This window comes from Telmatherina bonti (genome assembly GCF_933228915.1).
Source record: "Telmatherina bonti genome assembly, chromosome: 16".
NCBI lineage: Eukaryota > Metazoa > Chordata > Actinopteri > Atheriniformes > Telmatherinidae > Telmatherina > Telmatherina bonti.
In genome coordinates this window covers 21,611,610-21,615,216 of record NC_136614.1, presented here as the reverse complement: position 1 = coordinate 21,615,216, position 3,607 = coordinate 21,611,610, and positions in this window count along the sequence as shown.

Genomic DNA, 3,607 nt, shown 5'->3' with positions numbered 1-3,607 from the left:
CATGAACGGCTTCGGTGCTTCTTGTGTGTGTTATGTTTGTTCTGAGGCAAGATTTGCCTCATCCACTGGACAGATGACGCTCCTAGAGAGCTGCTGTCACTCCAGCTGAGTGTCATCATGACCATAATATGCAATGGCATGCACATGCAAACACACATGCACGCAGTGTAGTTCATACCCAGCACAGGGCGCATTTGGGTGCATTTAGTGCTTCTTTTGCCCCCTGTTGTTGCTTGTGTAGCTGCACAGCAGTGTGCTGTTACAAGCTTATAATTTAAAAAAAAAAAAAATAGCCATATACATAGACTTAAATGTGTGGTCTTTATAATGATAAAGCAATGCAGGGCTGGAAAAAGATTCTCCTTTTGTTAAAGTAAATGCAGCCTGAGGAGATGTGTTTTTAACAAAAATCCAAGCTGGTCAGATTCCTTTATTTCACTGTGGAAAAACTGAATATCCTATTTGGGTTAATTGAAGCAGGATGTGGGAGGTTTACGGTGACAGGAGGAGGTTCCACAGGCACATGAATAACTGCCTGAGGGTTGCATGAAGAGTAGGAAAAGCTCCCTGCTGCTACAGTAGAGCTGGGGTTCAGAGGTGATGTACCAAAGTCAACAGCTGCTTAACTTGGCTTAGCATGAAGAACTGCAACCTGGAACCAACTAGCCCAACTGTGACCGAGTGTAGTAAAATCTGCCAAACCCCACATGTAAACATAACATGTAACATGACGTTTGTTTTATCCGTGCAAAACCTGAATGCAAAAACCATCTTTTGTATTTTTACAGAGGTTAATACTCTATTTTGATTAAATCTTACTATATGTGGGATAATTGCAGTAAATGAGAAAATGGGAATTTACAACAAATTCATCTTCGTGGGAAGAGCTGTGACAGGCTTGATGAAAAACATAATATACTTAAAATGCATTGTATCATTAAAAACATTCATGCTTCTATTCATGCCTACATATAATATCGGCAACACTTCAACTACTCATTTGTCATGGAGAAGATGTTGAAGACAGAAAAAGATTTTGATCAAATCTTATGCAGTATTAAATTGTAGGGTTTATCTTTCCTCTGCAAGGACCCCATCAGCAGTGAGATGCATAGTTGTTGGTCTGAGGTGAGCTGTGGTCTGGAGTTCTTGTGGAACCCCTGAGAAGAAAGAGTGAGCAGAGAAAAGGAGAAAAGAAAGTGTTGGGCATTCATTCATTCATTCATTTTCCGAACCGCTTATTCCAATTCAGGGTCGCGGGGAAGCTGGAGCCTATCCCAGCTGGCTTTGGGCGACAGGCAGGGTACACCCTGGACAGCTCGCCAGGCCATCATGGAGCGTTGGGCATGTAAAATCCAAATAAAGTGCTATGTGGGAGAGTGGGTACTGATAGATGAATGACAAGAAAGGGGGGGGGGGGTTTAAGATGTGATAGTGATTCTGAACCTGAACTAAAATAATGATAACACCTTAAAAAAAACCATTTTATTTCTTCTGGAACAATTAATCTAACTTTATATTACTTTTAACTGAAACCTTTTTCAAATGAAGTTATTTTAAGAGTAATGCATATTTGTGGTAGAATCGACCTGCTTTGCCTCAACTACCTGAAATAGCACAAGTTATATCCCCACACACACAGGTGGGGGGTAGTTGTTAGTTGTGTCAAAGTGCATTCCCTTGTGTCAGCTGTATCGCCACGGGGTCAAGAGTCTGAGCTGATTAGTGCTCATCATAAGACCTGTCTCACATTACACACACACACTCAGGGCGAGAGGTTCACTTCAGCCCACTTCAGAAACCTGTCAATCTTACTCAGTGTAGCTGTGAGATGTGCCTTGAGTGGGTTCACGACGGCTGCAGAATACCTCCGAGTATATTTTATGCTCTACATAAATGGATTTAATTCATGGCTACATTTTTGTGACACTGTGTGACGATATGGACTAAAAAAAAAAAAAAGGACATTATGAGGAAGAATCTGTCCATGTAGAAATTCTTTCTGCTGTTGTAGCATGTCAAACGCATGAAATTTTACCAATCGTTGGACTTTAATTTCTTTTCTGTGTATTCACACTTCAGTTTATTTAACAGAAACAACATTATAGCTTTTTTTTCTGTTTACTTAACAGACGGATTCTTAATATACGTTCTGTCGTGTTCATCAGATAAAGCTTTGTGGATTTCTTTGAAGTCACTTGTTTAGTCATGTTTTTCATGTCCTGTTCTTTAGGATGTTTTTTATAACCTTTTATAACCCCCAATCTTTTTACATTACCTGACCCAGTTAAGGAGATCTGAACGTTCAGATTAGGTTTGCTGTGTTAAACTCCACAGCAGTGGTGTTACTTAAAAAAAAATAAATAAAAGAAAAGACAACATTAAAAAACAATTGTCATTTTTCCACCCACTCCAGGCAAAAGCTTCTAACTCATTGATGATGATACAGCTCATATGATGTCAAAGTTAAATTCTTTCCACTTACACAAAACTTCCTTAACCATGTCAAAGTTCTACAAACCGCCTCACATGTGTTTCTCTTCCACCTACACACTTGTACAGCACTTATTATATATAGATGCACGCCATATACTTCCTCTGCAATCATGCACCTAGGAGAATATTGGGGGCAGTCTGGGGTTCAGTGTCTTGCCCAAGGACCCTTTACCACACAGAGAAGCCACAGATCAATTCACTGACCTTCCAATTAGATGACAGCCGCCCCTATCATTTGAGCAACTAGCACCATAACAATGTTTTGTTGACACTTAGCGTTGTGAATGAAGGACTCAGACTTAATGGAGAACCTCAACATGTAGTTCTGAGACCTGAGTGCTTCCTCCCCCCCCCACTAATTACATTGCTCCTCTCATAGAAAGAATGAAGGTGCATGTGTTTTATCAGTGTGTGACTTTCTGCATGACGCCTCAGGGGTGGCGCCTCCTGGTGAGAGGCAGGATTAAGGGGACACACCAAGGATGCAATAGGAGTCTCTCTCTTTCTGAACCCCAAAAAGCAAAAACCCCGGGCCTGCAGGCTGAATTGACCCTTTAGACGATCCCTGTTTCTGGCTCTCTCTGTGGTCTTTCCCCACCTCTGCCTCTCCTTAAATGTAGCTCCCCCTCAGCACTGCACTCACCGCTTGCACACAGAGACACCAGCGAAGCAGCAGCCAAATGGCCTGCCCTCTGCTTCATATTGCTGGTGGTCAGGTTTTGTTTTTGTCTTTGATGGTTTGACTTTCGTTCACAAAGTCCAGGAGGACTCCAATAGCCCAGGGATGGACATACACACACATTCACTTATACACACTTGCACCAAGCTGAAGAGTTCTGCTCTGGGACCTCGGGCATCTTCCCCAGCTTCTGTCAGAGCCATGATGTCATTATGAGGAGACACAATGCCTCTTCATTATCCCCCCCCCCCCCCCCCCCCCCCTCCTCCCCACACACACACACACACACACAGGCACACACACATTCTTACCACTACACGCGCACACACAAAACCACACGCTTCATGGTCAAATGAAGTAAAGTAGCACAGAATTAAGGCGCAGGTGAGCAACACTGTAAAATCAGTAAAACCTCATTTGGTTTTAGTTTCT